Raw genomic sequence first — 16,517 nt, 5'->3', positions numbered from 1 at the left:
AAAAATAGGAGGAGCATGAAGCTGTGTTCAAAAACATGAAGAGCCTGAAAAGGTGTGAAATATATAAAGAGCTTCAAAAAGTGTCAAAATATGAGGAGCATGAAACGGTCTGAATAATAGGAGGAGAATGTAACGGTGATCAAAAACATGAAGAGCCTGAAAAGGTGTGAAAAATATGAAGAGCTTCAAAAGGTGTAAAATATGAGGAGCATGAAACGGTCTGAAAAATAGGAGGAGCATGAAGCGGTGTTCAAAAACATGAAGAGCCTGAAAAGTTGTGAAAAATATGAAAAGCTTCAAAAGGTGTCAAAAATGAGATGAGCATGAAACGGTCTGAAAAATAGGAGGAGCATGAAGCGGTGTTCAAAAACTTGAAGAGCCTGAAACGTTGTGAAAAATATGAAAAGCTTGAAAAGGTTTCAAAAAAGAGATGAGCATGAAACGGTCTGAAAAATAGGAAGAGCATGAAGTGGTGTTGAAAAAATGAAGAGCCTGAAAAGGTGTGAAAAATATGAAGATCATCAAAATGTATCAAAAATATGAGCAGCATGAAACGGTCTGCAAAAAAGGAGGAGCATGAAGTGGTGTTGAAAAACTTGAAGAGCCTGAAAAAGTGTGAAAAATATGAAAAGCTTCAAAAGATGTCAAAAATATGAGGAGCATGAAACGGTCTGAAAAATAGGAGGAGCATGAAGTGGTGTTGAAAAACATGAAGAGCCTGAAAAGGTGTGAAAAATATGAAGAGCTTCAAAAGGTGTCAAAAATATCAGGAGCATGAAACGATCTGAATAATCGGAGGAGCAGGAAACGGTTTTCAAAAACATGAAGAGCCTGAAAAGGTGTGAAAAATATGAAGAGCTTCAAAAGGTGTCAAAAATATGAGGATCATGAAACGGTCTGAAAATTAGGAGGAGCATGAAGCGTTGTTTAAAAACTTGAAGAGCCTGAAAAAGTTTGAAAAATATGAAGAGCTTCAAAAGGTGTCAAAAATATGAGAAGCATGAAACGGTGTTCAAAAACATGAAGAGCCTGAAAAGGTGTGAAAAATATGAAGAGCTTCAAAAGGTGTCAAAAATATGCGGACCATGAAACGGTCTGAAAAATAGGAGGAGCATGAAGCGGTGTTGAAAAACATGAAGAGTCTGAAAAGGTGTGAAATATATGAAGAGCTTCAAAAGGTGTAAAAAATATGAGGAGTTTGAAACGGTCTGAAAAATATGAGGATCTGGTTTCCTCATTGTGTATGCCCAGAAGTGGAATTGCTGGGTCATATGGCAGTTCTATTTCCAGTTTTTTAAGAAATCTCTTCACCGTTTTCCATAGCCGCTGTACTAGTGTGCATTCCCACCAACAATATAAGAGGGTTCCCTTTTCTCCACTCCCTCTCCAGCATTTATTGCTTGTAGACTTTTGGATAGCAGCCATCCTGACTGGCATGTAATGGTACCTCATTGTGGTTTTCATTTGCATTTCTCTAATAATGAGTGATGTTGAGCATCTTTTCATGTGTTTGTTATCCATCTGTATGTCTTCTTTGGAGAAATGTCTGTTTAGTTCTTTGGCTCATTTTTTATTGGGTCATTTATTTTTCTGGAATTGAGCTGCAGGATTTGCTTGTATATTTTTGAGATTAATCCTTTGTCTGTTTCTTCATTTGCTATTATTTTCTCCCAATCTGAGGGCTGTCTTTTCACCTTACTTATAGTTTCCTTTGTAGTGCAAAAGCTTTTAAGTTTCATTAGGTCCCATTTGTTTAGTTTTGCTTTTATTTCCAATATTCTGGGAGGTGGGTCATAGAGGATCTTGCTTTGATTTATGTCGGAGAGTGTTTTGCCTATCTTCTCCTCTAGGAGTTTTATAGTTTCTGGTCTTACATTTAGATCTTTAATCCATTTTGAGTTTATTTTTGTGTATGGTGTTAGAAAGTGTTCTATTTTCATTCTTTTACAAGTGGTTGACCAGTTTTCCCAGCACCACTTGTTAAAGAGGTTGTCTTTTTTCCATTGCATATCCTTGCCTCCTTTGTCAAAGATAAGGTGTCCATAGGTTCGTCTGAAAGAGACACGTGCACCCCAATGTTCATCGCAGCACTGTTTATAATAGCCAGGACATGGAAGCAACCTAGATGCCCGTCAGCAGATGAATGGATAAGAAAGCTGTGGTACATATACACCATGGAATATTACTCAGCCATTAAAAAGAATTCATTTGAATCAGTCCTAATGAGATGGATGAAGCTGGAGCCCATTTTACAGAGTGAAGTAAGCCAGAAAGATAAAGAACATTACAGCATACTGACACATGTATATGGAATTTAGAAAGGTGACAACGATAACCCTATATGCAGAACAGAAAAAGAGACACAGAAATACAGAACAGACTTTTAAACTTTGTGGGAGAATGTGAGGGTGGGATATTTCAAAAGAACAGCATGTATGCTATCTATGGTGAAACAAATCACCAGCCCAGGTAGGATGCACGAGACAAGTGCTCCGGCTTGGTGCACTGGGAAGACCCAGAGGAATCGGGTGGAGAGGGAGGTGGGAGGGGGAATCGGGACTGGGAATACATGTAAATCCATGGCTGATTCATATCAAAGTATGACAAAACCCACTGGAAAAAAAAATAAAAATAAAAAAAAAAATAAAAAAAAATAACAATAAAAAAAAATAAGAGGAGCATGAAACGGTGTTCAAAAACATGAAGAGCCTGAAAAGGTGTGAAAAATATGAAGAGCTTCAAAACGTGTCAAAAATATGAGGAGCATGAAACAATCTGAAAAATAGGAGGAGCATTAAGCAGTGTTCAAAAACATGAAGAGCCTGAAAAGGTGTGAAAAATATGAAGAGCTTCAAAACGTGTCAAAAATATGAGGAGCATGAATCGCTCTGAAAAATAGGAGGAGCATGAAGCAGTATTCAAAAACATGAAGAGACTGAAATGTGCGAAAAATATGAAGAGCTTCAAAACGTGACAAAATATGAGGAGCATGAAACGGTCTGAAATATAGGAGGTGCATGAAGTGGTGTTGAAAAACATGAAGAGCCTGAAAAGGTTTGAAAAATATGAAGAGCTTCAAAGGTGTCAAAATTATGAGGAGCATGAAACGGTCTGAAATATAGGAGGTGCATGAAGAGGTGTTGAAAAACATGAAGAGCCTGAAAAGATGTGAAATATATGAAGAGCTTCAGAAGCTGTCAAAAATATGAGGAGCATGAAACGGTCTGAAAAATAGGAGGAATATGAAACGGTGTTGAAAAATATGAAGAGCTTGAAAAGGTGTGAAAAAAATGAAGAGCTTCAAAAGGTGTGAAAAATATGAGTAGCATGAAACGGTCTGAAAAGTAGAAGGAGCATGAAAAGGTGTTCAAAAACATGAAGAGCCTGAAAAGGTGTGAAATATAGGAAGAGCTTCAAAAGGTGTCAAAAATATGAGGAGCATGAAACGGTCTGAAAAATATGAGGAGCATTAAGCGGTGTTGAAAAACATGAAGAGCCTGAAAAGGTGTGAAAAAATATGAAGTGCTTCCAAAGGTGTGAAAAATATGAGGAGCATGAAACGGTCTGAAAAATAGGAGGAGCATGAAGCGGTGTTGATAAAAGTGAAGAGCCTGAAAAGGTGTGAAAAAATATGAAGTGCTTCCAAAGGTGTGAAAAATATGAGGAGCATTAATTGGGCTGAAAAATAGGAGGAGTATGAAACTGTGTTCAAAAACATGAAGAGCCTGAAAAGGTGTGAAAAATATGAAGAGCTTCAAAAGGGATCAAAATTATGAGGGGCATGAAACGGTGTGAAAAAGAGGAGGAGCTTGAAACAGTGTTCAAAAACATGAAGAGCCTGAAAAGGTGTGAAAAATATGAAGAGCCTCAAAAGGTGTCAAAAATATGAGCATCAAGAAACGGTCTGAAAAATAGGAGGAGCATGAAGCGGTGTTGAAAAACATGAAGAGCCTGAAACGGTGTGAAATATATGAAGAGCTTCAAAAGGTGTCAAAAATATGAGGAGCAGGAAACGGTCTGAAAAATAGGAGGATCATGTAGCGGTGTTGAAAAACATGAAAAGCCTGAAAAGGTGTGAAAAATATGAAGAGCTTCAAAAGGTGTCAAAAATATGAGGAGCACGAAACGGTCTTAAAAATAGGAGAAAGATGAAGCGGTGTTCAAAAACATGAAGAACATGAAAAGGTGTGAAAAATAAGAAGAGCTTTAAAAGGTGTGAAAATTATGAGGAGCTTGAAACGGTCTGAAAAATAGGAGGAGCATGAACTGGTTGTGAAAAACATGAAGAGCCTGAAAAGGTGGGAAAAATATGAAGAGCTTCAAAAGGTGTGAAAAATATGAGGAGCATGAAACGGTCTGAAAAATAGGAGGAGGATGAAACGGTAATCAAAAACATGAAGAGCCTGAAAAGGTGTGAAAAATTTGAAGAGCTTCAAAAGGTGTGAAATACATGAGGAGCATGAAACGGTCTGAAAAATAGGAGGAGCATGAAGCGGTGTTCAAAAAAATGCAGAGACTGAAAAGTTGTGAAAAATATGAAGAGCTTTAAAGGTGTGAAAAATATGAAGAAGTTCAAAATATGTCAAAAATGAGATGAGCATGAAACGGTCTGAAAAATAGGAGGAGCATGAAGCGGTGTTCAAAAACATGAAGAGCCTGAAAAGTTGTGAAAAATATGAAGAGCTTCAAAAGGTGTCAAATATATGAGGAGCATGAAACGGTCTGAAATATAGGAGGAGCATGAAGCGGTGTTCAAAAACATGAAGTGCCTGAAAAGGTGTGAAAAATCTGAAGAGCTTCAAAAGGTTTTAAAAATATGAGGAGCAAGAAATTTTCTGAAAAATAAAGGAGCATGAAGCGATGTTCAAAAACATGAAGAGCCTGAAAAGGTGTGAAAAATATGACGAGCTTCAAAAGTTGTCTAAAATATGAAGAGCATGAAACCGTCTGAAAAATAGGAGGAGCATGAAGCGGTGTTCAAAAACATGAAGAGCCTGAAATGGTGTGAAAAATATGAAGAGCTTCAAATATATGAAAAATATGAAGAGCTTCAAAAGGTGTGAAAAATATGAAGAGCTTCAAAAGGTGTCAAAAATATGAGAAACATGAAACGGTCTGAAAAATTGGAGGAGCATGAAGCGGTGTTCAAAAACATGAAGAGCCTGAAAAGGTGTGAAAAATATGAAGAGCTTCAAAAGGTGTCAAAAATATGAGGAGCATGAAATGGTCTAAAAAATCGGAGGAGCATGAAATGGTGTTCAACACATGAAGAGACAGAAAAGGTGTGAAAAACATGAAGAGCTTCAAATGGTGTGAAATACATGAGGAGCATGAAACGGTCTGAAAAATAGGAGGAGCAAGAAGGTGTGCTCAAAAACATGAAGAGCCTGAAAAAGTGTGAAAAATATGAAGAGCTTCAAAAATATGAAAAATATGAAGAGCTTCAAAAGGTGTGAAAAATATGAGGAGCATGAAACGGTCTGAAAAATATGAGGAGCATGAAGCGCTGTTCAAAAACATGAAGAGCCTAAAAGGTGTGAAAAATATGAAGAGCTTCAAAAGGTGTCAAAAATATGAGGAGCATGAAATGGCCTCAAAAATAGGAGGAGCATGAATCGGTGATGAAAAACATGGAGAGCCTGAAAAGGTGTGAAAAATATGAAGAGCTTCAAAAGGTTTCAAAATGTGTGGAGCATGAAACGGTCTGAAAAATAGGAGGAGCATGAAGCGGTGTTGAAAAACATGAAGAGCCTGAAAAGGTGTGAAAAATATGAAGAGCTTGAAAAGGTGTGAAAAATATGAAGAACTTCAAAAGGTGTGAAACATATGAAGAGCTTCAAAACGTGTGAAATACATGAGGAGCATGAAACTCTCTGAAAAATAGAAGGAGCATGAAGTGGTGTTCAAAAACATGAAGAGCCTGAAAAGGTGTGAAAAATATGAAAAGCTTCAAAAGGTGTCAAAAATATGAGGAGCATGAAACGGACTGAAAAACAGGAGAAGCATGAAGTGGTGTTGAAAAACATGAAGATCCTGAAAAGGTGTGAAAAATATGAAGAGCTTCAAAAGTGTGAAATACATGACGAGCATGAAATGGCCTGAAAAATACGAGGAACATGAAACGGTGTTCAAAAACATGAAGAGCCTGAAAAGGTGTGAACAATAAGAAGAGTTTCAAAAGGTGTCAAAAATATGAAGAGCTTCAAAAAGGATGAAAAATATGAGGAGCATGAAACTGTCAGAAAAATAGGAGGATCATGAAGCGGTGTTGAAAAACATGAAGAGCCTGAAAAGGTGAGAAAAATACGAAGAGCTTCTAAAGGTGTGAAAAATATGAGGAGCATGAAACGGTCTCAAAATAGGAGGAGCATGAAACGGTCTGAAAAATAGGAGGAGCATGAAGCGGTGATGAAAAAATAGAAGAGCATGAAATGGTTTGAAGAATATAAGGAGCTTCAAAAGGTATCAAAAATAGTAGTAGCATGAAACGGTGTTGAAAAACTTGAAGAGCCTGAAAATGTGTAAAATATGAACAGGTTAAAAGGTGTCAAAATATGAGGAGCATGAAACGGTCTGAAAAATAAGAGGAGCATGAAGCGGTGATGAAAAAAAAGAAGAGCATGAAATGGTTTGAAGAATATGAGGAGCTTCAAAAGGTATCAAAAATAGGAGTAGCATGAAGCCGTGTTGAAAAACATGAAGAGCCTGAAAAGGTGTGAAAAATATGAAGAGCTTCAAAAGGTATCAAAAATAGGAGTAGCATGAAGAGGTGTTCAAAAATATGAAGAGCCTGAAAAGGTGTGAAAAATATGAAGAGCATGAAACGGTCTGAAAAATAGGTGGAGCATGAAGCGGTGTTCAGAAGCATGAAGAGCCTGAAAACTGTGAAAAATATGAAGAGCTTCAAAAAGTGTGAAAAATATGAAGAGTTTCAAAAGGTGTGAAAAATATGAGGAGCATGAAACGGTCTGAAAAATAGGAGGAGCATGAAACAGTGTGTAAAAAATGAAGAGCATGAATAGGTGTGAAAATTATGAAGAGCTTTAAAAGGTTTGAAAAATATGACGAGCATGAAATTGTCTGAAAAATTGGAGGAGCATGAAGCGGTGTTGAAATACATGAAGAGCCTGTAAAGGTTTGAAAAATATGAAGAGCTTCAAAAGGTGTGAAAAATATGAAGAGCTTCAAAATTTGTCAAAAATAAGAGGAGAAAGACACGGTCTGAAAAATAGGAGGAGCATGAAGCGGTGTTGAAATACATGAAGAGCCTGTAAAGGTTTGAAAAATATGAAGAGCTTCAAAAGGTGTGAAAAATATGAAGAGCTTCAAAATGTGTCAAAAATAGGAGGAGCATGACACGGTCTGAAAAATAGGAGGAGCATGAAGCGGTGTTGAAAAACATGAAGAGCCTGAAAAGGTGTAAAAAACATGAAGAGCCTAAAAAGGTGTCAAAAATATGAGGAATATGAAACGGTCTGAAAAATAGGAGGATCATGAAGAGGTGTTGAAAAACATGAAGTTCCTGAAAAGGTGTGAAATATATGAAGAGCTTCAAAAGTTGTGAAATATATGAGGAGCATGAAACGGTCTGAAAAATAGGAGGAGCATGAAACGGTGTTCAAAAACATGAAGAGCTTCAAAAGGTGTGAAAAATATGAACAGCTTCAAAAGGTGTCAAAAATGAGATGAGTAAAAAACGGTCTGAAAAATGGGAGGAGCATGAAGTTGTGTTGAAAATAATGAAGAGCCTGAAAAGGTGTGAAAAATATGAGGAGCATGATACGGTCTGAAAAATAGGAGGAGCATGAAGTGGTAGTGAAAAAACATGAAGAGCCTGAAAACGTGTGCAAAATATGACGAGCTTCAAAAGGTGTGAAATACATGAGAAGCTTGAAACGGTCTGAAAAATAGGAGGAGCATGAAGCGATGTTGAAAAACATGAAGAGCCTTAAAATGTGTGAAAAATATGAAGAGCTTCAAAAAGTGTGAAAAATATGAGGATCATGAAACGGTCTGAAAAATAGGAGGAGCATGAAGCGGTGTTGAAAAACATGAAGAGCCTGAAAAGGTGTGACAAATATGAAGAGCTTCAAAAGGTGTGAAATACATGAGGAGCATGAAACGATCTGAAAAACAGGAGGAGCATGAAGCGGTGTTCAAAAACATGCAGAGTCTGAAAAGGTGTGAAAAATATGAAGAGCTTCAAAAGGTTTGAAAAATATGAAGAGCTTCAAAAGGTGTCAAAAATGAGATGAGCATGAAACGGTCTGAAAAATAGGAGGAGCATGAAGCGGTGTTCAAAAACATGAAGAGCCTGAAAAGGTGTGAGAAATATGAAGAGCTTCAAAAGATGTCAAAAATATGAGGAGCATGAAACGGTCTGAAAAATAGGAGGAGCATGAAATGGTGTTCAAACACATGAAGAGCCTGAAAAGGTGTGAAAAATATGAAGAGCTTCAAAAGGTGTGAAATACATGAGGAGCATTAAACGGTTTAAAAATTAGGAGGAGCATGAAGCGGTGTTCAAAAACATGAAGAGCCTGAAAAGGTGTTAAAAATATGAAGAGCTTCAAAAGGTGTGAAAAATATGAGGAGCATGAAACGGTCTGAAAAATAGGAGGAGCATGAAGCGGTGTTGAAAAACATGAGGAGCCTGAAAAGTTGTGAATAATATGAAGAGCTTCAAAAGGTGTGAAATACATGAGGAGCATGAAACGGTCTGAAAATAGGAGGAGCATGAAGCGGTGTTCAAAAACATGCTGAGACTGAAATCTTGTGAAAAATATGAAGAGCTTCAAAAGGTGTGAAAAATATGAAGAGCTTCAGAAGATGTCAAAAATGAGATGAGCATGAAACGGTCTGAAAAATAGGAGGAGCATGATGTAGTGTTGAAAAAAATGAAGAGCCTGAACAGGTGTGAAATATATGAAGAGCTTCAAAAGGTGTGAAAAATATGAGAAGCATGAAACGGTCTGAAAAATATGAGGAGCATGAACCGGTGTCGAAAAACCTGAAGAGCCTGAAAAGGTGTGAAAAATATGAAGAGCTCCAAAAGGTGTGAAAAATATGAGGAGCATGATACGGTCTGAAAAATAGGAGGAGCATGAACCGGTGTTCAAAAACATGAAGAGCCTGAAAAGGTGTGAAAAATATGAACAGCTTCAAAAGGTGTGAAAAATATGAGGAGCATGAAACGGTCTGAAAAATAGGAGGAGCATGAAGCGGTGTTGAAAAACATGAGGAGCCTGAAAAGGTGTGACAAATATGAAGAGCTTCAAAAGGTGGGAAATACATGAGGAGCATGAAACGGTCTCAAAAATAGGAGGAGCATGAAGCGGTGTTCAAAAACATGCAGAGTCTGAAAAGGGGTGAAAAATATGAAGAGCTTCAAAAGGTTTGATAAATATGAAGAGCTTCAAAAGGTGTGAAAAATATGAAAAGCTTCAAAAGGTGTCAAAAATATGAGGACCATGAAACGGTCTGCAAAATAGGAGGAGCATGAAGTGGTGTTGAAAAACATGAAGAGCCTGAAAACGTGTGAAAAAAATGAAGAGCTTCAAAAGGTGTGAAAAATATGAAGAGCTTCAAAAGGTGTCAAAAATGAGATGAGTGTAAAACGGTCTGAAATGTGGGAGGAGCATGAAGTGGTGTTGAAAATAATGAAGAGCCTGAAAAGGTGTGAAATATATGAAGAGCTTCAAAAGGTGTGAAAAAAAAGAGGAGCATGATACGGTCTGAAAAATAGGAGGAGCATGAATTGGTTGTGAAAAAACATGAAGAGCCTGAAAACGCGTGCAAAATATGAAGAGCTTCAAAAGGTGTGAAATACATGAGGAGCATGAAACGGTCTGAAAAATAGGAGGAGCAAGAAACGGTGTTGAAAAACATGAAGAGACTGACGAGGTGTCAGAAATATGAAGAGCTTCAAAAGGTGTCAAAAATATGAGGAGCATGAAACGGTCTGAAAAATAGGAGGAGCAACAAGGGGTGTTGAAATACATGAAGAGCCTGAAAATGTGTAAAAAATATAAAGAGCTTCAAAAGATGTGAAAAATACGAAGAGCTTCAAAAGGTGTCAAAAATATGAGGAGCATGAAACTGTCTGAAAAATAGGAGGAGCATGAAGCTGTGTTCAAAAACATGAAGAGCCTGAAAAGGTGTGAAATATATAAAGAGCTTCAAAAAGTGTCAAAATATGAGGAGCATGAAACGGTCTGAATAATAGGAGGAGAATGTAACGGTGATCAAAAACATGAAGAGCCTGAAAAGGTGTGAAAAATATGAAGAGCTTCAAAAGGTGTAAAATATGAGGAGCATGAAACGGTCTGAAAAATAGGAGGAGCATGAAGCGGTGTTCAAAAACATGAAGAGCCTGAAAAGTTGTGAAAAATATGAAAAGCTTCAAAAGGTGTCAAAAATGAGATGAGCATGAAACGGTCTGAAAAATAGGAGGAGCATGAAGCGGTGTTCAAAAACTTGAAGAGCCTGAAACGTTGTGAAAAATATGAAAAGCTTGAAAAGGTTTCAAAAAAGAGATGAGCATGAAACGGTCTGAAAAATAGGAAGAGCATGAAGTGGTGTTGAAAAAATGAAGAGCCTGAAAAGGTGTGAAAAATATGAAGATCATCAAAATGTATCAAAAATATGAGCAGCATGAAACGGTCTGCAAAAAAGGAGGAGCATGAAGTGGTGTTGAAAAACTTGAAGAGCCTGAAAAAGTGTGAAAAATATGAAAAGCTTCAAAAGATGTCAAAAATATGAGGAGCATGAAACGGTCTGAAAAATAGGAGGAGCATGAAGTGGTGTTGAAAAACATGAAGAGCCTGAAAAGGTGTGAAAAATATGAAGAGCTTCAAAAGGTGTCAAAAATATCAGGAGCATGAAACGATCTGAATAATCGGAGGAGCAGGAAACGGTTTTCAAAAACATGAAGAGCCTGAAAAGGTGTGAAAAATATGAAGAGCTTCAAAAGGTGTCAAAAATATGAGGATCATGAAACGGTCTGAAAATTAGGAGGAGCATGAAGCGTTGTTTAAAAACTTGAAGAGCCTGAAAAAGTTTGAAAAATATGAAGAGCTTCAAAAGGTGTCAAAAATATGAGAAGCATGAAACGGTGTTCAAAAACATGAAGAGCCTGAAAAGGTGTGAAAAATATGAAGAGCTTCAAAAGGTGTCAAAAATATGCGGACCATGAAACGGTCTGAAAAATAGGAGGAGCATGAAGCGGTGTTGAAAAACATGAAGAGTCTGAAAAGGTGTGAAATATATGAAGAGCTTCAAAAGGTGTAAAAAATATGAGGAGTTTGAAACGGTCTGAAAAATATGAGGATCTGGTTTCCTCATTGTGTATGCCCAGAAGTGGAATTGCTGGGTCATATGGCAGTTCTATTTCCAGTTTTTTAAGAAATCTCTTCACCGTTTTCCATAGCCGCTGTACTAGTGTGCATTCCCACCAACAATATAAGAGGGTTCCCTTTTCTCCACTCCCTCTCCAGCATTTATTGCTTGTAGACTTTTGGATAGCAGCCATCCTGACTGGCATGTAATGGTACCTCATTGTGGTTTTCATTTGCATTTCTCTAATAATGAGTGATGTTGAGCATCTTTTCATGTGTTTGTTATCCATCTGTATGTCTTCTTTGGAGAAATGTCTGTTTAGTTCTTTGGCTCATTTTTTATTGGGTCATTTATTTTTCTGGAATTGAGCTGCAGGATTTGCTTGTATATTTTTGAGATTAATCCTTTGTCTGTTTCTTCATTTGCTATTATTTTCTCCCAATCTGAGGGCTGTCTTTTCACCTTACTTATAGTTTCCTTTGTAGTGCAAAAGCTTTTAAGTTTCATTAGGTCCCATTTGTTTAGTTTTGCTTTTATTTCCAATATTCTGGGAGGTGGGTCATAGAGGATCTTGCTTTGATTTATGTCGGAGAGTGTTTTGCCTATCTTCTCCTCTAGGAGTTTTATAGTTTCTGGTCTTACATTTAGATCTTTAATCCATTTTGAGTTTATTTTTGTGTATGGTGTTAGAAAGTGTTCTATTTTCATTCTTTTACAAGTGGTTGACCAGTTTTCCCAGCACCACTTGTTAAAGAGGTTGTCTTTTTTCCATTGCATATCCTTGCCTCCTTTGTCAAAGATAAGGTGTCCATAGGTTCGTCTGAAAGAGACACGTGCACCCCAATGTTCATCGCAGCACTGTTTATAATAGCCAGGACATGGAAGCAACCTAGATGCCCGTCAGCAGATGAATGGATAAGAAAGCTGTGGTACATATACACCATGGAATATTACTCAGCCATTAAAAAGAATTCATTTGAATCAGTCCTAATGAGATGGATGAAGCTGGAGCCCATTTTACAGAGTGAAGTAAGCCAGAAAGATAAAGAACATTACAGCATACTGACACATGTATATGGAATTTAGAAAGGTGACAACGATAACCCTATATGCAGAACAGAAAAAGAGACACAGAAATACAGAACAGACTTTTAAACTTTGTGGGAGAATGTGAGGGTGGGATATTTCAAAAGAACAGCATGTATGCTATCTATGGTGAAACAAATCACCAGCCCAGGTAGGATGCACGAGACAAGTGCTCCGGCTTGGTGCACTGGGAAGACCCAGAGGAATCGGGTGGAGAGGGAGGTGGGAGGGGGAATCGGGACTGGGAATACATGTAAATCCATGGCTGATTCATATCAAAGTATGACAAAACCCACTGGAAAAAAAAATAAAAATAAAAAAAAAAATAAAAAAAAATAACAATAAAAAAAAAAATAAGAGGAGCATGAAACGGTGTTCAAAAACATGAAGAGCCTGAAAAGGTGTGAAAAATATGAAGAGCTTCAAAACGTGTCAAAAATATGAGGAGCATGAAACAATCTGAAAAATAGGAGGAGCATTAAGCAGTGTTCAAAAACATGAAGAGCCTGAAAAGGTGTGAAAAATATGAAGAGCTTCAAAACGTGTCAAAAATATGAGGAGCATGAATCGCTCTGAAAAATAGGAGGAGCATGAAGCAGTATTCAAAAACATGAAGAGACTGAAATGTGCGAAAAATATGAAGAGCTTCAAAACGTGACAAAATATGAGGAGCATGAAACGGTCTGAAATATAGGAGGTGCATGAAGTGGTGTTGAAAAACATGAAGAGCCTGAAAAGGTTTGAAAAATATGAAGAGCTTCAAAGGTGTCAAAATTATGAGGAGCATGAAACGGTCTGAAATATAGGAGGTGCATGAAGAGGTGTTGAAAAACATGAAGAGCCTGAAAAGATGTGAAATATATGAAGAGCTTCAGAAGCTGTCAAAAATATGAGGAGCATGAAACGGTCTGAAAAATAGGAGGAATATGAAACGGTGTTGAAAAATATGAAGAGCTTGAAAAGGTGTGAAAAAAATGAAGAGCTTCAAAAGGTGTGAAAAATATGAGTAGCATGAAACGGTCTGAAAAGTAGAAGGAGCATGAAAAGGTGTTCAAAAACATGAAGAGCCTGAAAAGGTGTGAAATATAGGAAGAGCTTCAAAAGGTGTCAAAAATATGAGGAGCATGAAACGGTCTGAAAAATATGAGGAGCATTAAGCGGTGTTGAAAAACATGAAGAGCCTGAAAAGGTGTGAAAAAATATGAAGTGCTTCCAAAGGTGTGAAAAATATGAGGAGCATGAAACGGTCTGAAAAATAGGAGGAGCATGAAGCGGTGTTGATAAAAGTGAAGAGCCTGAAAAGGTGTGAAAAAATATGAAGTGCTTCCAAAGGTGTGAAAAATATGAGGAGCATTAATTGGGCTGAAAAATAGGAGGAGTATGAAACTGTGTTCAAAAACATGAAGAGCCTGAAAAGGTGTGAAAAATATGAAGAGCTTCAAAAGGGATCAAAATTATGAGGGGCATGAAACGGTGTGAAAAAGAGGAGGAGCTTGAAACAGTGTTCAAAAACATGAAGAGCCTGAAAAGGTGTGAAAAATATGAAGAGCCTCAAAAGGTGTCAAAAATATGAGCATCAAGAAACGGTCTGAAAAATAGGAGGAGCATGAAGCGGTGTTGAAAAACATGAAGAGCCTGAAACGGTGTGAAATATATGAAGAGCTTCAAAAGGTGTCAAAAATATGAGGAGCAGGAAACGGTCTGAAAAATAGGAGGATCATGTAGCGGTGTTGAAAAACATGAAAAGCCTGAAAAGGTGTGAAAAATATGAAGAGCTTCAAAAGGTGTCAAAAATATGAGGAGCACGAAACGGTCTTAAAAATAGGAGAAAGATGAAGCGGTGTTCAAAAACATGAAGAACATGAAAAGGTGTGAAAAATAAGAAGAGCTTTAAAAGGTGTGAAAATTATGAGGAGCTTGAAACGGTCTGAAAAATAGGAGGAGCATGAACTGGTTGTGAAAAACATGAAGAGCCTGAAAAGGTGGGAAAAATATGAAGAGCTTCAAAAGGTGTGAAAAATATGAGGAGCATGAAACGGTCTGAAAAATAGGAGGAGGATGAAACGGTAATCAAAAACATGAAGAGCCTGAAAAGGTGTGAAAAATTTGAAGAGCTTCAAAAGGTGTGAAATACATGAGGAGCATGAAACGGTCTGAAAAATAGGAGGAGCATGAAGCGGTGTTCAAAAAAATGCAGAGACTGAAAAGTTGTGAAAAATATGAAGAGCTTTAAAGGTGTGAAAAATATGAAGAAGTTCAAAATATGTCAAAAATGAGATGAGCATGAAACGGTCTGAAAAATAGGAGGAGCATGAAGCGGTGTTCAAAAACATGAAGAGCCTGAAAAGTTGTGAAAAATATGAAGAGCTTCAAAAGGTGTCAAATATATGAGGAGCATGAAACGGTCTGAAATATAGGAGGAGCATGAAGCGGTGTTCAAAAACATGAAGTGCCTGAAAAGGTGTGAAAAATCTGAAGAGCTTCAAAAGGTTTTAAAAATATGAGGAGCAAGAAATTGTCTGAAAAATAAAGGAGCATGAAGCGATGTTCAAAAACATGAAGAGCCTGAAAAGGTGTGAAAAATATGACGAGCTTCAAAAGTTGTCTATAATATGAAGAGCATGAAACCGTCTGAAAAATAGGAGGAGCATGAAGCGGTGTTCAAAAACATGAAGAGCCTGAAAAGGTGTGAAAAATATGAAGAGCTTCAAAAGGATTGAACTACATGAGGAGCATTAAACGGTCTGAAAAATAGCAGGAGCATTAAGTGGTGTTGAAAAACCTGAAGAGCCTGAAAAGATGTGAAAAATATGAAGAGCGTCAAAAGGTGTAAAAAAAATATGAAGAGCCTGAAACGGTCTGAAAAATAGGAGGAGCATGAAGCGGTGTTTAAAAACATGAAGAGCCTGAAAAGGTGTGAAAAATATGAAGAGCTTCAAAAGGTGTCAAAAATATGAAGAGCATGAAACTGTCTGAAAAATAGGAGGAGCATTAAATGGTGTTCAAAAACATGAAGAGCCTGAAAAGGTGTGAAAAATATGAAAAGCTTCAAAGGTGTGATATACATGAGGAGCATGAAACGGTCTGAAAAATAGGAGAAGCATGAAGTGATGTGGAAAAACATGAACAGCCTGAAAAGGTGTGAAAAATATGAAGAGCTTCAAAAGGTGTGAAATACATGAGGAGCATGAAACTCTCTGAAAAATAGGAGGAGCATGAAGTGGTGTTCAAAAACATGAAGAGCCTGAAAATGTGTGAAAAATATGAAGAGCTTCAAAAGGTGTGAAATATATGAGGAGCTTCAAAAGGTGTGAAAAATATGAAGAGCTTCAAAAGATGTCAAAAATATGAAAAGCATGAAACGGTCTGAAAAATAGGAGGAGCATGAAATGGTGTTCAAAAACATGAAGAGCCTGAAAATGTGTGAAAAATTTGAAAAGGTTCAAAGGTTTGAAATACATGAGGAGCATGAAACGGTCTGAAAAATAGGAGAAGCATGAAGTGGTGTGGAAAAAAATGAAGAGCCTGAAAAAGTGTGAAAAATATGAAGAGCTTCAAAAGGTGTGAAATATATGTGGAGCATGTATCTCTCTGAAAAATAGGAGGAGCATGAAGTGGTGTTGAAAAACATGAAGAGCCTGAAAAGATGTGAAAAATATGAAGAGCTCCAAAAGGTGTGAAAAATATGAGAAGCATGATACGGTCTGAAAAATAGGAGGAGCATGAAGTGGTGTTCAGAAACATGGAGAGCCTAAAAAGGTGTGAAAAATATGAAGAGCTTCAAAAAGTGTCTAAAATATGAGGAGCTTGAAACGGTCTGAAAAATAGGAGGAGCATGAAGCAGTGTTCACAAACATGAAGAGCCTGAAAAGGTGTGAAAAATATGAAGAGCTTCAAAACGTGTGAAATACATGAGGAGCATGAAAAGGTCTGAAAAATAGGAGGAGCATGAAATGGTGTTCAAAAACATGAAGAGCATGAAAAGGTGTGAATATTATGAAGAGCTTCAAAAGGTGTCAAAAACATGAGGAGAATGAAACGGTCTGAAAAATAGGAGGAGCATGAAGCAGTGTTCAAAACATGAAGAGCCTGAA

The sequence above is a fragment of the Dama dama genome, chromosome 26, assembly GCF_033118175.1.
Source record: "Dama dama isolate Ldn47 chromosome 26, ASM3311817v1, whole genome shotgun sequence".
Lineage (NCBI taxonomy): Eukaryota > Metazoa > Chordata > Mammalia > Artiodactyla > Cervidae > Dama > Dama dama.
The sequence above is the reverse complement of the archived record's forward strand: the minus strand, read 5'-3'. Positions refer to the sequence as shown.